At 40.6% G+C, this 16,358-nt stretch overlaps 2 pseudogenes; one reads left to right on the top strand and one right to left on the bottom strand.

Moving 5' to 3' along the window:
• Nucleotides 1-3,998: 3,998 nt before the first annotated feature.
• LOC131408521 (lysine-specific demethylase 4D-like) lies at nt 3,999-5,872 on the bottom strand (annotated as a pseudogene).
• Nucleotides 5,873-11,402: 5,530 nt separating this feature from the next.
• On the top strand, nt 11,403-11,821 carry LOC131408983 (large ribosomal subunit protein eL30-like; annotated as a pseudogene).
• The last annotated feature ends 4,537 nt before the right edge of the window (nt 11,822-16,358 follow it).

Raw genomic sequence — 16,358 nt, forward strand, 5'->3', positions numbered from 1 at the left:
ATTTTAATTTAAAACTTTTACATCGATGTTCATAAATAACTTATCTATTATTTTTTCTTCTTATGCAATTTGTCAGGTTTTCCTATCAACATTGTGCTTACTTTAAAACTTTTAATTTTTTCTTCTTTTTCAATGACTAAATAGATTCAGAAATATCTGCTCTTTAAAGGTTTCACACAGTTCCTTGTGAAATTACTTAGGACTAGTGATTTTTGAAGAAGCAGATGTTTAGAATTCTATATTGCTTACATAGAAATTTATGTCTTAGATTTTCTATCTCTTCTGAAATCAGTTTTGGTTAATTAATTTTTTCTAGAAAAGTATCGATATTATCTGAGCTTTTTGTTGATTTGTTAGTTATATTATTTTACAGTTTTCTAACTCCTTAATATCTGCATATATCTTTATTAATTCCTTCCTACTACCTTCTTTCAGTTTGTTTTTTCCTAACTTTATGAGACAGAAGCATAATCCACTTAATTTCATTCTTTCAATTTTATTGATAAAAATACTTATGGTGTAAATTTCCCTCCGTGCTATTTTAACTGAATCTCATATATTCCCACACGGATTTCATTCATTTTTAAATCTAAAGACACTTCAGTAATGCTTATTGTGTCCCAGGCATCCATCCTTGAGCTTTACAAATATTAACTCATAGAAACTTCATACCAATCATTACTATGCCCATTTTACAGTTGAGGAAACTGAGTCATCATGAAGTTAAGTAATTTGCCAAGGTCACACAAGCTAGTAAGAGTGAAGCTGGGATTCAAAACCAGGCAGTCTGGCTCCAAAGTTCATGGTTAACAAATATTTATTGTTTCCTAGGAATTCAGCTCTTGTGGCTTATCTTGCTCCAATCTGCAAGTCATCGACTGAGAGTTTTTTACTTTCCAGAAAGAAGCACCTCTATATTTTCTGATTTTTAAAATTAATTTCTTGGGCCGGCCTGGTGGCTCAAGTGGTTAAGTGTGCGAGCTCCACTGTGGTGGCCTGCAGGGTTCACTGGTTCGGATCCCGGGCGCACACCCACACACCACTTGTCAAGGCATGCTGTGGCGGTGTCCCATATAAAGTGGAGGAAGATGGGCATGGATGTTAGCCCAGGGCCAGTCTTCCTTAGCAAAAAGAGGAGGATTGGCAGATGTTAGCTCAGGGCCAATCTTCCTAAAGAAATATATAAAAAATAAATAACATTAATTTCTAGTTTTATTGCATGATAATTAAGAAGTTTGATTTTTTGCTTACTGTGGAATTCACTGATGTTTTCTTTTCACCCTAATAATATTGTCAATTTTTGTGATGGATCCACTGGCACTTGACAAAAGGATTACACTCTATTACCAAGTACATATATTCTACTTATTGCTAATGCTATTTAAGTTTTCTATATCCTTAGGTTTGTCCCTTTTCTCTGTCTTGTACTAAGTAAGGTAAAACTTGGTTCTGAACATCCAATTCCAATATGTGGGGAGGATTTTTCCCCACACTGCCAACAAAAAAGCTCGGGACACCAGCTGGGTGTTCTACAGTTCAACTCAATTCTGATACTATCTACCTCGAGATAGTGTCACATCCCACAGGTTAAGGGCTCAATACTACAAGACTGCCCCCCACCCCACCACTTCGGATGCCAATCAAAAGCCCAGGCAGGTTGTTACTTGTATTTCTGACCAATTGGCTATAAACCAGAAGTTTCCACAACCCCCTCCTTGGATTTGATTAATTTGCTAGAGCGGTTCACAGAAATCAGAAAACATTTTAGTTACTAGAATACTGGTTTATTATGAAAACTCATATATATATAACTCTGGAGCGGCCAGATGGAAGAGATACATAGGGCAAGGTATGGGGAAGGGGCACTCTCCCAGCACCTCCACGTGTTCACCAATCTGGAAGCTCCGAGAACCCTGTCCTTCCTGGGTTTTAGGGAGGCTTCTTATATAGGCATGATCAATTCAACCTCCAGTCCCTCTCCCCTCCCAGGAGGTCAAGGGGTGGGACCGAAAGTTCCAACTCTCTAGTCATATGGTTGGTTCCTCTAGTGACCAGCCCCCCATCCTTAGGTGTGGTCCAAAAGTCACCTTATAACATAACAAAAGACACCTTTATTACTCTCATTTCTTAGGAAATTCCAAGGGCTTTAGGAGCTCTGTGCCTGAAACTGGGATGAAGGCCAAATATATATTTCTTATTATAAATTACAATATCACATAACATGACTTAAATTCTTTTTTTTTTTTTTTTTGTGAGGGAGATCAGCCCTGAGCTAACATCCATGCCAATCCTCCTCTTTATTTTGCTGAGGAAGACTGGCTCTGAGCTAACATCTATTGCCAATCCTCCTCCTTTTTTTCTTCCCCCAAAGCCCCAGTAGATAGTTGTATGTCACAGTTGCACACCCTTCTAGTTGCTGTATGTGGGACACGGCCTCAGCATGGCTGGAGAAGCAGTGCATCCGTGCGCGCCCGGGATCCGAACCCAGGCCGCCAGCAGCGGAGCGCCCGCACTTAACCGCTAAGCCACCGGGCCGGCCCTAAATTCTCCTGTTTTTGATGTGCTTCTTTCTACTTGTTTTATTTACTATAATTTATCCTTTATCAAAGTTACATGGATATTCACAACTGCTATATTTTCATGGTGAAATTTAGGGCTTTACAATTATAAAGAGCCTCTCTATGTACCTTTGAGCCTTAATTCTAGTTTGTCTGATACTACAATCCATGGCTCCTGCTTTCTATTTGTATTTTACTTGGTACAGTTTCGCCTTTCTTTTACCTTTAACTTTTCTGAATCACTTTGTTTCAGATTGTTAAAAGATAAACTGAGGCATGTTAATAATTTTAAGCATTTATTTAAGCAAAAATTGATTCGAATCGTGCAGCATCCAATCTAGCAGATAGAAAGAAGCTCCAAGGAGCTGTACAAAATCAAAGACTTTTATAGGCAGAAGGGAGCGGGAAAAGGGAAGTTACACTAGGCAAAAAATCTGGTTGGTTATTGCAAGGTTGCTTTCCTTTAGGGCTTAGTAGGAGTCTGTTGGACACATGACCTAACTAGTGCTGCTCAGGTGACTCCTGATTGGTTGGTTTACGGCTCCATTTCTGGGAGAGCAGAAACTGTAATTAAGTTAAATCTCCATTTGGTGATGTCATGCTTAGCATAAGCAACTCCATTTTGGGCCAATTGTCTTGTTTTTAACAAAATATATCTCTTTTATATAATTCTGACTTTAAAAATATATTTTAAGGATTTTTATCTTTCTTTGCTTTGCAGATACACGCTAGGGATAGCAACTTTAATAAACATCAATAAAGTTACAAATATCCCTGAGGCAGAACTGCCTGACAAACTCAGTTGGGCAAACGGTCTAGTTTCAGCATGAACAGTGGCCTGAGTGGTGGCCTGAGAGGTAGGGTGTATCAGAGTTGCAGGAGTTTGAGAAGCTCCTGGGGTTCAGTTATGGCTGCAGCAGTGTCCATCGGAAGCCAGGGTCAGTGACTCAGAGGCCCTGATGCAACCTGGGGAAGAAGGGGCTCAGCCAGATTCTCAGCATCATCCAGTGTTGTCCCAGATTATTGTGGGGGGCTAGAGGCAGACCACTGCAGGGGAGTATCCTGAGGGGACATCAAGAACAAGCAGTGTTCATGGCATCTAGGCCAAGGCAAAGGCCAAAGGCCCATCGGTGTTCAGGAGTGGGCTAAGGAGAGGCACTACTACCTTCTATGGCAGCTGTTGGGATGGAGAGGCCCACTTCAGTGCCTACTGGGAACTCTGGTTGTCATCATAGGAGAAAGCATCTGGCAGTTTGGGAAATGTGTCATTTCTAGGAGATAAAGTGTCTCTACTGGGAACAAGCCCAACCCAGACTGTTGTCTGGCTGGGAGGGGGTCCCTGGGGTTGAGGGTCAGATAAAGCCACATTTGGCAAAATCTTCAATAGCGGTGGGCTCAGAGGCTGAAGACCATCCATTGGTGGTGAACAGGTTCCAGGACTCAAGAGGTGCAGCTGCCTCTAGCTTTAGCCCCCGATCACAGTCAGGGCTGCAAGAGATTCTGGGAATTGCAACTGGGGCCAGGATCATAGAGGCATAAGAATGGTCCATCCTTACGACCTCAGAGAGGTTCACAGGGGCGTTCCACTCCCCAGCAGCATAACTGCGGAACCTTCTCAGAGTTCCAATGACCTTGGGAGGAGTTAGTGGGACACAGTCAGGGAGACTGAATGTAATACTGTCCAAGGATAGCAGGCATGGGCCAGGGTGCATCGCCTCATTGGGATCTAACGGGGGCCCCAAGGGTTGAAGATCAGGGGCACAACAGCACCCGGAAGCCTTAGCAGGATGCTGGGACCCAGGGCTCGGCGGTGCAGGGTTGTCCATTGAGGGTCCATCCGCAGGCAGGGGCTGAATCTCAGGCTCGGGAGCTGTGCGCGTTGTGCCCACGGAGAGGCGCCTTTTGGCCTGGGCCCGGACAATCGGCTCTTGAGTCCCCTGTTCCCGAGGACGACGACCACGACCACGTCTGCCAGTTGAGGGGTGGAGATCCCCGGTAGACTGTCCTGGGGTCGGCGGCGGGGCTGGGCCGGGCTCCGGGGAGCTGCGGGCGGCGGCAGCGCAGGACTGGGCGGCAGAGGAAGAAGCGCGGGCCGGCGAGGGGCGCGGGGACGCCGGGCGCAGAGGGGCGCGGCGGCGGCTTCCACCGCCCGCAGCCGCAGGCCGAGGGGGGCGCGGGGCCCGGCGGCGCGGGAGGTGCCTCAGGCCCAGCGCGGCTCTCCCGGGCGCCCGGGCCTCCCTCCAGGCGCTCAGCTCCTGGCTGCCCGGCGCCGTGGGCTCCGTGTGGTCCACGACAGCCCGGTCCTGCCCGCGTTTCCACAGCTCATAGCGCTCGAGTTGCAGGATGCGCACGAAGGCGTCCATGGAAAAGGACACCCTGGCCTCCCCGCAGCTGCACTGGGAGGCCACTTTGCCATAATGAATCCATCGCGGGGTGGCGAAGTTGACCGCTTCCGCGCAGTTGAAGCCGTGGTTGAAGCCAGAGTGGTAGCCATAGGGAAAGGTCACCATGAACTCTCCAGCCTCCTGAGTGATCCGACTGAAGGGGATCCCGTGGTGCTTGAGGACAGTAGGCGAGATGAGAGCCACCTTGTGCCTCATGAAGGCCTCACAGCCCCGGGAACTGCCCGGGAACAGCTCCCTGGCCAGGCGTTCCAGGCGCTGGCCGTGTTCTGGGGGCACCGCGTACCAAGTCTTGGGCTCCCCGAAGTGCAGGTAGTTGATGCTGTAAAGGTCCATGTCCTCCGTGTGCCAAGCGAACGTGGTCTTCCACATGCCGAAGTAGAGGTAGGGCGTGTTGACGCCTTGGATGACAACTCCACACTCCTGCTCCAACAGGTCCTGAATGGTTCCTAGGTGTCCAAGGTTCCACTCTTTAGTGTTTTCATCAAATAAGGAGCCGCTGATGTCAGCACCATATATCGGTGAATCATAGAGGCGAGTTTTCCAATATTTTCTCTCCAAGTCCTCAAAATCCACGTGTGGTGGAGTCCGATATCTGTCACTGTTTGCCAAGTGGCGATACTCCCCCACTGTCATGGCTTTCTTCTTTTTGTGGTATTGAGAAAACACGCCTGCCTGCCCCGAGGCCACCTGCTGGAGGGGAGTGGTTATTAAGATATCACTGATATCATCATAGGTAGGTCTGGCTTTCCATTCTTTTGGTGGAATTATCTTAGCCAGCCCTGCTCGGTGTGCACCTTGGGATTCCATGTAAGCAATATACTTGTTGAAATCTTTAAATTCTTCCATGGTTGGGCGGAAGTTCATGATTCTGAAACCTGGGTTCTGGGTACCACCGTGCTTAGACCTCATGGCTGCAATAGAGTAAGCAGCCGACTCCCAGGTTCTTAGGTATGTTTAGATACCTGAGAATGTTAGGGAGTAATGTCTTCTCTGTTTCCTTACTTAAAAAAAAAGTATATCTGTGAGGCAGTAACTGAGACTTGAACTTTGAAACAAATGAGGTGATATTTTTCGAGGCTTGCCGATTCACCACAGGGACTCCACTCTGGTCAGCATTTTGGGCCCAAAGGAAATAGAGTATTTCCCAGTGGAGCGGGCACTCTAAGCCAAGTCCTGGCTCAGCTGGCAGCTCTGTGAGGTTCCTCAGCTGGGGTGTAAGTGTCTCTGAGGCCTCTCCTGACTCACGTTCTTGAGTACATGGGTGGCTCCTCAACCGGCTGTAACAGAAAGTCTCTTCAAGGAAGTTTAAAAGCTAAACCTAAAGAAAAGAATACAGAATATTTGAAAATAAGTGAATGACAAAAGAAACTCTCTTTTAGCATCAAGTTAAAGAAAATTGGTATGGTAATGTTAATTTCAAAATTAGAATTTGAGGGCAAAAAACACACTGTTGGTAGGAATGTAAATTGGTGCAGTCACTATTGAAAACAATATGGAGGTTCCTCAAATAGTTAAAAATAGAGCTACAATATGATCCAGCAATCCCACCCCCGGATATACATCCAAAAGAAATGACTCCCATGTTCATGCAGCATTTTCACAACAGCTAAGACATGGCAACAACCTAAGTGTCCATCAACGGGTGAATGGATAAAGAAGATATGGTATATATATATAATGGAGTATTATTCAGCCATCAGAAAGAAGGAAATCCTGCCATTTGCAACAACATGGATGGACCTTGAGGGGATTATGCTAAGTGAAATAAGCCAGACAGAAAAAGACAAATACTTCATGGTATCATTTATATGTGGAACGTAAAAAAAACTGGAACTTAAAGAAACAGAGTAGAAAAGTGGTTGCCAGGGTCTGGGGTGGGGGAAAAGGGAGAGCTTGGTAAAAGGGCACAAACTTTCAGCTATAAAATGAACAAGGTCTGAGGATCTAATGTAAAACATGATGACTATAGTTGATAACAGTGTATCGTGTAATTGAAATTTTCTAAGAGAATAAAACTTAAATGTTCTCACCAAAAAAAAAATTAGATAAATATGTGAGGTGATTTTTGTGTTAATTAACTAGATGGGGGGAATCCCTTCACAATGCATGCATATATCAAATCCCCACAATGTTCACTCTCAATATTTTACAATTTTATCTGTCAGTTATACCTCAATAAAGCTAAAATTCTTTAAAAAAGAATTTTAAGGCAAAACATAAGACAGAAAAAGAGGAACATCTAACTGAACTAAAAGAAAATTAAGCACATTTGCAAATAAATGAATAAAGCACTCAACTCAAGAAACTGGATAATTAACCTCAAAGATGAATTAAGGAAAGAAAAACAAAGACATACGAAGAAACGACTGCAAAAGAAAACCTAACACCCAATAGAAATGACGACTCAAACCAAAATCTGATTCTTAGAAAAGACTCTTGGAAGTAAGAAGACATAAGCAGAGAAAAGAGAGAAAAGTACAAATCAACCACATTGTGATAAAATAGAGGACATAGCTAAAATTTAGCAGAGAAATTTTTTAAAATTATAGTTGATTCTTATGAATAACTTGGTGCTAACAGTTTTGAAAACTAAAATGGATGATTTTCTCAAAAGTACAAATATCTCAAAGTGGTCCAAGAAAAAAGTAGAATACTTATATATACTAATAAACTTAATGGAAATATAACAGTTCTTTAAATATGACCCATAAAAACCTAATACTCATGTCATTTTGTAAGTGCATTCTAACTAACTTTTCTGGGGTGAGATATTCAGTTTATCTTATGAGGCTATAAGTGTAAACCAGAACCCAGAACCAGAAGAGGGCCACACTAGGTAAGTACTCTATACGGCCAACTTTATCTAGGGGCAAAGTTGCAAAAATCTTAAATAAAATATTATCAAATCTTTACTGCAACAGGACAGTAAAAGAATGACACATGATAAATTATTGCAAGGAGGGTTCACAAAATCTAGCAGTTACTGAGTCCCTTCACAGAAGAAATGGAAACATCATCATCTTATTGCCTGCAGAAAAATAACTGAAATAACTCAACAACTATTTCATTGTTTTAATGCATGCATTAAAAAAAAAAGAAGGGGCCCGCCTGATGGTGTAGTGGTTAAGTTCACACACTCTGCTTTGGTGGCCCGGGGTTCACAGGTTGGGATCGTGGTATGGACCCACACACCGCTCATCAAGCCATGCTATGGCAGGGTCCCACATACAACGTAGAAGAAGGTTGGCACAGATGTTAGCTCAGCAACAATCTTCCTCCAGTAAAAAGAGGAACACTGGCAACAAATGTTACCTCAGGGCCAATCTTCCTCACAAAAAACAAACAAACAAAAAAAAGGAAAGAATTCTTATAATAGAAAGAGTGTCTATGTAAATAACAATCAGGCAAAAAAGTACAGAACACAAATCTACACACTCTCAACATGCATTATCCTTAATGGGCAAACAGTTGAAATAAACTAATTAAAACCTAATCATCGATTTGCATTATAGATAACTTATCAGAAATATAGAGTTCAACAAAGTTTCTAGACACTGATTGGTGTACAGAAATCTAAAGCATTCTATACACCAGTTAACGATCAGTTATAAAATGGAATAGCAAAAAAGTTTTAATCTCTTTAACAACAGAAATACAAGGTCCCAGGGAAGAAATCTAAAAATAACATGCACGTAATATTTGTACTTTGAATGCATAAATAAATGAGAATTTTACCAGGAAAAAGTAGCTTTCTGATATAAAATGTCATTTTCATCTGTTTTATGCTTTAAAGGAAAAAAACAAAAACAAAAAAAGTGCTTGCCTTCTGCTAGCCTAAAATCTTGACTCAGAATGATGATACACTAGGACCTAGAAAATTATTTCCTTTAAGGATTCAGTCTCTAAGTAAAACACGCTGTGCTCAAGGCTGTATATATCCCATCTCAATTCTAATTCAATCATCACCATCTCAATTCTAACACCTCCATATCCAATCAAAATCTCCAATTTAATCCCCCATATTTTCCAAGTCCCTTCTAATTGATTAGTGAATCAATTGGATCCTTTCCCAGTTCTAGAAACCCTCTTATTTCCATTGGATACCTGCCCATTAAATGCAGTGCTTTTTCCTGAAATTCTTTGAAATTTTTACGAAGAAAACATTAAGAGAAACATTAACTCCACAAGCCTGCAAACACAGTTTAAAAATAAAAATTTGTTTTAAATCAAGGAAATGATATCTCAGCGTGTATTTCTCAATTGCAAATATATGTAAAACTACAGTCACTTCTTTTAACTTGTAATAGGAAAATAATTCTTTTGTTCACAAGCACAAATAACAAAAATAAAGTGACTTACTTTCCACCACCACAATTCTGATTCCAGTTGAAGGGACTCCAGGCCCTGGAGAGACAGCGTCCTCTGGGTAGCTAGCCTTCAAATGCGGCCCCACGTCCTGTTGGTTCTGGCTTTATACCGGGGCAATAGTCTAATTTAATCAGTGCCCATCTAACGGAATGTAGCAGCTAGGGTCCTGGTTGGTCATCCCACTTTGTCCATGCCCCTTTGTTTTTTTAAACCAATCTTAAAGCAAACTAAGAGGTTGAAAATAAAGTAGTGGGAAAGTCAAACCACAGAAATATTAAACAAAAGAAACCTGATCTAACAGTAATTAACATCAAATGTATTTATAGGATAAAAGAAGAACATTTTACAGCTATCAAAAAGAAAAACTCACTAGGAAAATATTACAATGGTGTACTTTATGCCCTTAAACACATAGCGCCGAGCCATAGAACACAAAGACTGAGAATTATAAGGTAAAACTGACATGCAGTGGGCCCTCGATATCCGTGGATGCTCAAGTCCTTTATGGCCTCCCTATCCAAGGATTCCGCATCTGCAGATTCAAAGAACCATGGATGGAAAGCCTGTTGAATCCACAAGTGGGGAACCCCCAGACAGGGAGGGTCAACTGTATTTGCAACCATGGTGGGAGGATTTTTTTTTAAACACCATTCTCTCAGAAACTGATAGATGAGCAGAGAAGAAAATTAATGATGCAATAAAAGTTTGAACCACAAAATTTAACAACTTTGATCATATAACGTGCAACAACCACACAGCAAATGGAAAATGATTTTCAATACATGTAAAACATTTACAAAAATTTACCAATGTAAGACCACAAAATAAATAACAATAAAAATTCCATAGACACAACATATTGAGCACAATCTTGACCACAATGAAAAAAAATTGAAAGTCAACAATAAAGACTAAACCCAACCATATATATTTGAAAATTAATATCCACATAATCTCTACAATAATATTCGTTTACTATCTAAAAAATCTATGGATTTTTCTGTTGAACTCAAGCAGTTAGTAAAAAAAAAAACAGAATAATGCAAAAGAAAGGAAAGATAAAAGTAATGACAGAATGATAAATAAACAAAAAGGAAAATGAACATATACAAAAATAGAGATGGTTAATAAAAAATAAATCTGATACTTTTAAAGAAAAATTAAATAAAGAACCGGGGATACTGAGGAAGGAAAAAAAGTTTCTAGGACTGGGGCGGGAAATACACAACATGAGCCTGGAGCATCTTGTAGTGCTTGCAATTAAGCACATGCTAAAAATAAACACAATTGGTGGGGCTCGTCAAAGGGTCACAGAACCAAAGGCAAGACTCCCAATGGCCAAAGCTCAAATAATTTCAGCAACAAAATAAAGTAGTATTGAATGAGCCAAACTATAAAATAAATATCTGTGAGTTCATATTGATATAAACAAATGGTTGAATAAATTAAAAATTGTGGAGAAGAGACAAATAAATCTCTCCTGTATAAGATTCCAAATAAATTAAATAGTACTCCACCCTAAAAGAGGGGAGCATAACACTCTGCTCCCTGAGTGTGGGCTGCGAAGAGTGACATCCTTCCAGAGGACAGAGCAGCAAGTGGAGGTGTGGGTGGGGGTAGTAATAGTAGAGAACCCTGACAAACATGATTTCAGCCAGGTCAACATCAAGAGTCATAAATTATGTTGATAATATATGCCTTTGATATGATTAAAGTGATTAAATTTCACTTTACCTCTGTAATCTTCCTCCAAAAAACGCACAACCCCAGGCTAATCATAAGAAAAACAAATTCCAACAGAGGGGTGTCCTACAATATACCTGACCAGTACTCCCCAAAATTGTCAAGTTTCTATATAAACATTTCGTCAAAAACAAGGAAAGTCTGAGAATCTGTTACAGCCAAGAGAAACCTAAAGAGACATAAAACTAAATGTAATTTGGTATTTTGGATAGGATCTTGGAACAGTAAAAGGACTGTGGGTAAAAACTGAGAAAATCTGGCTTTTCTCGCTCCCTGCCATCTTGATGGCCTGTCTTGGTTGGGGACCGGCTGCACCTAAAGCAGGAAGATGGTGGCCGCAAAGAAGACCATAAAATCACTGGAGTCGATCAACTCTAGGCTCCAACTCCCAATGAAAAGTGGAAAGTACATGCTGGGGTACAAGCCAACTCTGAAAATGATCAGACAAGGCAAAGCGCAACTGGTCACCCTTGCCAACAACTGCCCAGCCTTGAGGAAATCCAAAACAGAGTGCTACACCACGTTGGCCAACACTGGTGTCCATCACTACAGTGGCAATGATATTGAATTAGGCACAACCTGTGGAAAATACCACGGAGTATGCATGCTGGCTATCACTGATCAGGTGATTCCGATATCATTAGGAGCATGCCCAAACAGGCTGGTGAAAAAGTAAATCATGAAAATTTTTCTTTAATAAAATTGGCCAGAGCTTGTTTTAAAAAAAAACCGAAGAAATCGGAATAAACTGTTGCCTTTAGTGAATGATAACCTGTTGATATTGGTTCATTAATTGTAACAAATGTGCCATAGGAATGGTGACAATAATAGGGAAAAATGTGATGGGGGGGTGCGTTGGGGGGTGGTAATATGGGAACGCTCTGAGCTATCTGCTCAATTTTTTGTAAATCTAAAACTGTTCTAAAAAAAAAGTATTACTTAATATAATAAAATAATAAATAAACAAGAAAAGGCATTAATAAACAATATTAGAATGAAAAAAATTAGAAATATAAATAGATTTTTTAAACAGTCTGCAAAACAATACAACACAATATAAACCAAATGATTCTATAAACCACTACTTGACTTAATTTTCTTAGAGTAGAAAACAAATTTTTTTAACATTTTAAAATATGAAATATAGAGTGCTTGCAGAAAGTTATAAAGCATGTATGTACAGTTTAACAAATAACTATGGAATGAACAAAAGTGGAACCACCACCCAGGTCAAGAAATAAAACAATGCAGGCACCCGGGAGTCTCCCCCAGGATTATGGCCCCACCTCCTTAGACTAACCCTATGCTAACTACAGGCATAGTAATTTTGGTTAACAATATAAAATGAAAACTGTGCCCGTTTTTGAAAACTTTATATGACTTTATATAAATAGAATTGTATTTATGTACTTGAATGTATTCTTTTGAGTCTTTTTTCATCATTTATGTTGTTGCATGTAGCTGGACTTTGTTCTGTTTCAGGGCTGTAAAGTGTTCAGCTGTATAAACCTTCTACTGTTGATGGGCCTTCAGGTTGTTTCCACTTTTGGCCTCTTACAGCGTTGCTCTGAAAGTGCTCTGACACGTACACACGTGCACTCATGCCTAAAAATGGATCTCTTGGTCACAGAATATGTGAATTCAAACTTCATCTTGCCAAACTGTTTTTCAACAGTTTTTACCAGTTTATACACTCACCACCTTCATATGAGGGTGTTCATTGCTCCTCACTTTTGCAAACCTTTGGTGATTATCAGCCTTTTTAGTTTTAGCCAATCAGGTGAGGGCATTGGGGTATCTCATTATGATTTGCATTTCCATATGTTGTCCCTTTTTTTCTGCTGGGTTGTCTGTCTTTCTGTCTTTGCAGTAGTTCTTTATGTATTCTGGATATTAGCTCTTTATTGGATATGAGTAATATAATATTTGTTCCCACTCCTTGATTTGTCTTTTTACTCTCTTTTTCATCTTTTGATAAACAGAAGTCCCTCTTTACCTCTAATAGTACAAATATTATTAAAAGTCACTAACACGTATGGTGACTCTCAAATGCCAGACTCTGTTCCATGTAATCTGCAGAGATTAACTCATTTAATACTCATAATCGCCCTAGAAGGGAATCCTTCTATTAACCCTATTTCTCAGATGAGTCAAGGAGACATTAAACTACTTGCTCAAGGTGACAGATCTAGTAAGTGGTGGAGTCAGGTATTCAAACAAGAATCTCCAAGATGATTCCTTAAAAATAGAAGAGGTGTGGGGGCCGGCCCGGTGGCGCAAGCGGTTAGGTGCGCGCGCTCCGCTGCGGCGGCCCGGGGTTCGCTGGTTCGGATCCCGGGCGCGCACCGAAGTACTGCTTGGTAAGCCATGCTGTGGCGGCGTCCCATATAAAGTGGAGGAAGATAGGCACCGATGTTAGCCCAGGGCCGTCTTCCTCAGCAAAAAAAGAGGAGGATTGGCGGATGTTAGCTCAGGGCTGATCTCCTCACAAAAAAAAAAAAAAAAAAATAGAAGAGGTGTGATCTCTCCCCTATCAAACTTTGATATTTGAGCTGCAGTGGACAAATACACCTACGTGCAGAATACAAAGGCCAGACACAGGTACAGATGTATGTGGAAATCTGCATATAATGAAGGTGCATACCAAACCTCTGAGGAGAAATGGACTATTCGATATGCAGTACTCACATAAATAAGTTTGAGATGGATTACAGAATGAAGATACAAAAGAGAACTTTAAGACTATTGAAGAAAATATTGAAGAATGTCTTTACGAACTCAGGGTGGAAAAAATGTCTTAAGGAAGAACCTAGCACCAAGATGGAAATGTCTGATATATTTAACTGAGGCCAATGTAATGATGACTGCTATGGTTAATTTTATGTGTTGACATAACTGGGCTAAGAGATGCCCAGATAGATGGTGATGCACCATTTCTGGGTGTATCTGCGTGGGTATCTCAGGAAGTGATTAGCGTTTGTACCAGTAGACTAGGTAAAGATCGCCTTCACCAGTGCAGATGGGATCATCCAAGCCATTGAGAGTCTATTCTGAATAGGACAAAACAGTAGATGAAGGACGAATTACACCACCATATTCCTGGTTCTCCAGCTGCAGACGGCTGATCTGGCAGATCATGGGATTTCTTGGCCTCCGTAACCATGTGAACCAATTCCTGTAGTAAAAGCTCCTCTTATATATATCTAAATATATATATCCTATTAGTTCTGTTTCTCTGGGGAACCTCAACTATAATGACATATAATATGACATAAAAAAAAAAAAGAAATTGCAGACTAGAAGAAGTTTTTCGTCATACCTGCAATAGACAATGTGTTAGCATCCAGAATATCACAAAACCTCTACGGACCAATAAAAAAGATAGTCAAGTCCAAAAAGGTGGGCAAGGCCTTAGAATAGGCAATTCATGAAAGAGAAAATCCAAACGGCTAATATGGTTAAATACGAAAATTTAAATATAAAAAGTGTAAGATCACTAGTAATCAGGGACATGCAACAAGATACTATTTTTCACTCATTTCGATTAGGAAAAACGGAAAGATATGACAATATAAAAAATGGGCCAAGATACGGAGAAACCAGAACTCTCCAACATTGTCACTGGAGACAGAAGTTGGAGGCCAATCTGGCTGTTCCTAGAAAAGTTGAAAATAAACATAAATATAACCCAGTAATTCTATTTCTATGTACAAAACTGTCAGTACAGCATTGTTTGAATTAACAAAGATTTGGAAATAATCTAATTGTCCATCAGCAGGGGAATGAATAAAATAAAAAATTACACAGATCTAATTGACTTTGTTGGACTGACTAGGATCTATATATAGCAATGTCTTTAGATCTTGTAAAGGTAATATTGACTTTTTAAAACATTGATGGTGGGGATAAGTTGACAAAACCACACATGATATATTACTTTTGGCTGCATAGACTTTCATCTGTAAACTTGAAGAATATATGCTGAACTCATGCTTGTTATCTCTCAGAAGTAGAGAGAGGCCTGGGAGAGATCATGGCAGAGAGAACAAAGATGGCGCTATCCTTGCCTTTGTATAATTTTCATTATCAATGTCCCTTGTTTTTCCAAGATTGAGAATAGCAAAAACTTACTGATGTGGAGAAACACCTGGAAATGGGTGTCTTTTACTGAGAAGAGTGGTCCAAATTGAGAGTGTCCAAACTGTGTGTGTCAACATGATGTAAAATAGAATTTTGAACAGAATTGCTTGAAGAACCCCCTCCACTACCACTCCCAGCTCCCTATCCTTTTAAGACTAATTTAGTTTGTTACAGCTAACTTGTATTCTTAGCATTGCTTGTCCTTACCGGGCAAGAGAAATTAAAAAAATGTGTTAAAGTAACTAAGTAAAAATACAGGAGTGCAATGAGAGCAATATATTCTAAAAATTATTTGTGTTTATGTTTTGTCTTTTAAACCCCAAAATTCTTTATGCTAGGCTTCCCAGGGCATCTATCTGCCAGGAAAGCAATTGTGATATTGCTGAAATATAACAAGGAGAATTTCCGTTTCTAAAATTTAAAATAAGAATATGAGCCAGACTATTGTCTTCAGAGAGACTGTTCAGAATTCCTTTATTTCTCTGCTCTGCTGTATTCACAAATGACCTAAATTGAAGACAAAAACCCCTCAAGATTTCAGTTACTTATCACATAAAAGTTTATTCCCTGCTCATGTAAGATCTACTGTCAGCTGCTCTCTAGGGATGTTCCCTTCCCAGTGATTCCAGTCGGCTTCCGTCTTGTGGTTCCACCATCTCAATAAGTCTAAATAAGTCTCAATAATGCTTAATCTCCTTTTCAGTCAAGAATCTCACTCCCATCCTCCACTGTGCCTGGAGTCCCCCAGTTCAGACTCTCAGCCTCAATCTTCCACAGAATACACTTCCACCTCCTGTTACATAAGGAAAGAAGTTGCTAGCTGCACGGTGGGAGGAATGAAGACATGGGGTTTTTTTTTGTTTTTTTTTTAATTTTATTTGTTTATTTATTTTTCCCCCAAAGCCCCAGTAGATAGTTGTATGTCACAGCTGCACATCCTTCTAGTTGCTGTATGTGGGACGCGGCCTCAGCATGGCCGGAGAGGCGGTGTGTCGGTGCGTGTCCGGGATCCGAACCCGGGCCGCCAGCAGCGGAGCACGCGCACTTAACAGCCAAGCCACGGGGCCGGCCCCAGATATGGGTTTTTGCTGTTCCTTAATCAGAACTTCAAATAAGCACTACCTTTTTATTACTCCTGCCTTCA

Source organism: Diceros bicornis, chromosome 7 (assembly GCF_020826845.1).
Source record: "Diceros bicornis minor isolate mBicDic1 chromosome 7, mDicBic1.mat.cur, whole genome shotgun sequence".
In the NCBI taxonomy this organism is placed as follows: Eukaryota; Metazoa; Chordata; class Mammalia; order Perissodactyla; family Rhinocerotidae; genus Diceros; species Diceros bicornis.